We start from the raw sequence: 5,250 nt of genomic DNA, 5'->3' as shown, positions 1-5,250 counted from the left end.
GAAATAAGCAAATATTAATTCTCCTAACTGCTGAAATAAGACATCTTAAAAACTAATAATCTAGGAAGGACTGCCTTGAGTAGATTATATGAGTATGTCCAGTAACAAAAAGCATCAAGTGATCCCCAGCATTTAGACCATGTAAAAGAAACATTATGTGAATCAGATTGTCAAATTACCATCTGACTTTTTCCTGCAACTGATGACTGTTATGGTTGCATTTCTTATCTCTGTGGACACTGTCCCACAAGATCTGGGTAACTTTTTTCTTTTTGCTAAAGTTAATTTTACTGCAGACTCATTAGTAGTTTAAGTAGGGTCACCAAGGACATTTCTGCTTGTTCCCTTAATGGCTCCCTGGGCACTTAAGCAAATAAAACCAGTAAAGCACATGCTATTTCTATTCATGAATACTTATACAGTAACTCATTTCTTTGCACAGAGACCTCAGACCTTCTTCACTTCCACAGCCAGGGAGAGTTGCTAGCAATTATTTGCCATTGTTTGTCCATTCTTTCAGTCACAGGCTTCAGAGAAGTTTTAATAGTATTTTAATGAGAGATAAGAACTCTCATCAAATTCCATTTTCCACGTGGTGATGGTAAAAGCAAAGGCCCTGGTCTCTAGGTCACTGCATATTGCCTTGCACTTGCAGACACTATTACCTGGAATAAAATGTGGGGCTCAAGGGGATGTCAAAGTTAACTCAAAATTATAGCCACTCGCATTTAGTGTTTCTCAGACTCAAAAAGTTTTGCATTAAATTTCCTGAAAAGTTATGAGGAACTACCAGAAAGTAAGTTCAAAATGTTTGTTGTTTATGTGCCTAGAAGTTTGAAAAATGGAACCATGGAAGTTTTGTAAATGCAGTCCCTGGGCAAAGGCAGTGAGATCTTTCTGAATAACCTAAGTCCAAGAAGTATCTTCACGTTCAGAGAGGATTTGAAAAGCAGTCTGAGCTGCCACTTTCTTCTGTATAACGTGGTAATGAACCTGAATACAACTCTTGAGCATTTTTCCGGGAAGTGGTTGGAATTAAGGTAAGAAGGTAAGACCAAATGGAGACACATTAATAATACTGGACTCTGATGTGTTTCTGGGAAATCGTCCTTTCTTTCATACACTATTCAATGAGTTTTAGAGCAATGCTGCTGCTGCTGTTGCTTCAGTCATGTCCCACTCTTTGCAACACCATGGACTGTTGCTCACCAGACTCTTCTGTCCATGGGATTCTCCAGGCAAGAATACTGGAGTGGGTTGCCATGCCCTCGTCCAGGAATTGAACCCTTGTCTCATGTCTCCTGCATTGGCAGGCAGGTTCTTTACCACTAATTCCACCTGGGAAGCCCTGTAGAAGATAAATATGTGTGTATCTTATTGTGAAGGACAAAAGTAATGCTATCTTTAAAGAGAAAAATGAAAAATATCAATTTTCCATAATTCTTCATAACAGGATGTGAAACAGTCATAGCCTAAAATTCCAGTATTAAATGTAATTTATGTTAATGATTTTCCTCTTCAAGTAATGATTCAAACAATGATGTGAAGTTATCTAAAAATCTCCCTCCGCCAGTTCCTCTGAACTGTGAACACTAAATTATGCATTTTCACAGTATGTGATATGGTATTAACTGGGAGTCAGGGTGTTGACCAGCGTGTAGGCCCTGGGTTATGCAGGCAGAAGGAGCTGAGGAGATGAACATTGGCAGTATGATTGGGAAGACATGTGACTCTCAGAAAAGCGTCACGTCTAAGCCTTAGAGAGCCGTCTGATGGGCTCACAGTATTCAAAGGTTTCCAGCACTCTGGCAAACCGTTTACCCCATGAGAGTAGGTGAGCTGACTTTTCCTGTGAAGGTGTCTAAAAATGCTATCACACTGTGGCAATCCTCCTCAATAGAATAGACATAATGCCTTCTCTAAACTCAGAGGGAAACATCACTTAAGGTATTTTCTGAGTAATATCTTAAAACATCACATGAAAAAACATTCATGTTACAAAAAAAATTGGTGTCTTATAGGGAGATTTCTTCTATTCATTTACTAAAGTAAACCAGATGCCCTGGAAATACTGTTTGAACCAAGACATTTGAAAAGCTGATATTTTCATTAATGTGTTATTATTAGAATGGATATCAAAAATCCTAAAATTACAATTTCCTAGAAACAATTAAGCTTTGGATCTGATGTGAACTGGTCCAAATTCTAGCTCTGACATTTCTTAAATGTTCATTATCACTCTCCTCCCTGGGCGTGGTGGGTGAACAGACAGGAAATGTGAGAAATGAAAAGTGCACAATGGCGTCCTGGTAGGTAGTGAAACGATGGCTTCTTTAACATGAAACAACACAGGGAGACCATCACGTAGAGGGAAACTCAAAAGGATGGACTGTGATTCTTTATCTGCTTCTAAGAACATTCACACTTAATAGCCAGGTTTTATTTATTCTCCGTGTCATGTTTAGTCTTTGTTAATATTAATGCCTGATGATACCTGTTCTTTGGGGGAATAGCCGCAGAGCCTGAGTTTATCCTTGGGCCAGACTTCTATGAACAAAGAGGTGTCCTGAAGCCATGAGAGTAGTAGAAATGATAAGCAACATTCCCAAGGATGAGGTGTGTCCTCAGAGAGAGAAATCATGGCAAAGAAGGCAGTTCTTTCCCTAAGATGTATTCTAACTCTTCTGCATCTTGGAGGATATAGCCTCAAAAGGATTTTGGGAGCTGAAATATCTGTGCATAAACTATAGAACCCCAATAAGGATCATGGAAGCCTAAGGTCAGGATTCTGTTTCCCCAGAAAACCATCAGAACATCCCATTGGTCAGTGATCTGTGAAGGCTTAGGATGGGTGGAACATCAGACAACAGAAGGAATTCCTGTTGAAACAGGAATTCAGGGGCGGGGGAGAAGGCATGCTGTTAAAACTGGTACACAAGAGAGACACAAACTAATCTTTCAGCACTTTATCTATTATGAAAGGGGCTCAAAGAAGAAATTCTGGAGGGGGATGGGACTTAGGAAATTTCATGGTAACTCTCTTATACTGTTCCTCAGTTCAGTCAGTCCGTAGCTCAGTTGTGGCCAGCTCTTTGTGATCCCATGGACTGCAGCACACCAGGCTTCCCTGTCCATCACCAACTCCCGGAGATTGTTCAGACACATGTCCATCAAGTCACTGATGCCATCCAACCATCTCATCCTCTGTCGTCCCCTTCTCCTCCTCCCTTCTATCTTTCCCAGCATCAGGGTCTTTTCCAATGAGTCAGTTCTTTGCATCAAGTGGTCAAAGTATTGGAGCTTCAGCCTCAGCATCAAGACTGTTCCCAGGTCTTGTAAAATCAAGATTAAGAAATTATTTGAAAAGGATAATTTTTGCAAAGTATGAAAAATAGTACAACTAAGGCACTGGTGGCTTTTTTATTACCATAAGGTAAAAGAATGACTTGTTGACATGTTGTACTAACAACTAGGAAAATAAAATTTTTATACATCTGTTTCTATTACTCAACATTTATGAGTCTCCTATTCTACACTGAGGATTAGGGATACCACTGTGGCTGCCAAAATTTCAGAGGACTATGACATAGGCATTAAAATTGATTCTGTAACTAGAATGGAAATAAAATTTCAGATGAATGCTTCTCATGAACATTCTGAAGATGAATTTAATGTAGAGTCCGGGGAAATGAAGTATGATTCAATCACTTTTTCTATGTCATGATTATTGATGATCAAGTAAAAGCTTTATTTTTTTTTTAGTTCTTTTAGATTTATTTTTTTATTTTTTTCACCTATTTTTATTAGTTGAAAGCTAATTACTTTACAATATTGTAGTGGTTTTTGCCATACATTGACATGAATCAGTCATGGATTTACGTGTGTTCCCCATCCCAATTCCCCCTCCTGCCTCCCTCCCCACCCCATCCCTCTGGGTCTAAAATGTGCATCTGCTGCCTGTTTCAATACTTTATTCTACATAACTTGTTGAAATTTATTTTTATATTCTATTCCTCAGGTTAAACACTTATAGTCTATTAATACAGCCTTCGTATGTATCTGAAGATAGTGATGAAAAATCATTCTTCAATAACAACATTCATCCTACTAGGATTAACAGATGACCCAAGACTACAGGTTTTTCTTTCAGTGTTTCTGTTTCTCACCTACACGTTCACTGTTGCTGGAAATCTAGTCATTATCCTCCTCACTCTGGTGAGCTCTCACCTTAAAACACCCATGTACTTTTTCCTGCGGAATTTCTCCATCTTAGAAATAATCTTCACCACTGGCTGTGTTCCTCGATTTCTGTACAGCATGACAACAGGAGACAAAACAGTGACCTATAATGCTTGTGCCATCCAGTTGTTTTTTGTCATCCTCATCGGGGCAACAGAATTTTTTCTCCTAACTGCCATGTCCTATGACCGCTACGTGGCCATCTGCAAGCCCCTGCACTACACCACCATCATGAGTGATAAGGTCTGCACCATTCTGGTCCTTTGCTCTTGGCTAATTGGGTTAATTGTCATACTCCCACCACTTAGCCTGGAGTTCAGCTAGATTTCTATGACTCCAATCTCATTGACCATTTTGGCTGTGATGCATTTCCTCTTCTAAAGATAGTGTGCTCAGACACTCAATTTATAGAGCAACTTGTTTTAGTCATGGCAGTGCTGACCCTCATAGTCACACTCGTCTGTGTAAGCGTGTCTTACACGTACATCATCAAGACTATTTTAAGACTCCCTTTGGCTCAGCAAAGAAAAAAGGCTTTCTCTACTTGTTCTTCCCATATGATTGTAGTTTCCATCACTTATGGGAGTTGCATCTTTATCTATATCAAACCAGCAAAGGAAGGTGTGGCCATTAATAAGGTGGTGTCCCTGCTCAACACTTCCATTATTCCTTTGATGAACCCTTTCATTTATACTCTGCGGAATAAGCAAATCAAACAAGCCTTCAGGGACTCTATTAAAAAAATGGCATTTCTTTCCAAAAATTAGGTGACTAAAAATATTTTATAAATTAAAAATATATATACATAAGTATTTCATCTTTTACTATGTGTTCTAATTCAGATCTACAGAGCAGAACTAAAGGTACAGTCTGATTAATCACTGAAATTTCTCCTCTATTTCTCTGAGAACCATGGGCTGAAAAAAGTGTTATGGCCTTAATTCAAATAGGCCTTCATTCCTTATGGCTTACTTTCATAAGTAGGAATGAATATAGATTTCCAGAATCTAT

At 38.8% G+C, this 5,250-nt stretch overlaps 1 pseudogene; it reads left to right on the top strand.

Annotated features, from left to right (window-relative positions):
- Positions 1–4,071: 4,071 nt before the first annotated feature.
- LOC136166183 (olfactory receptor 6C2-like) lies at positions 4,072–5,006 on the top strand (annotated as a pseudogene).
- Positions 5,007–5,250: the final 244 nt, after the last annotated feature.

Source organism: Muntiacus reevesi, chromosome 4, assembly GCF_963930625.1.
Source record: "Muntiacus reevesi chromosome 4, mMunRee1.1, whole genome shotgun sequence".
NCBI classification, from domain to species: Eukaryota; Metazoa; Chordata; class Mammalia; order Artiodactyla; family Cervidae; genus Muntiacus; species Muntiacus reevesi.
This window is presented reverse-complemented; position numbering and strand designations above follow the sequence as displayed.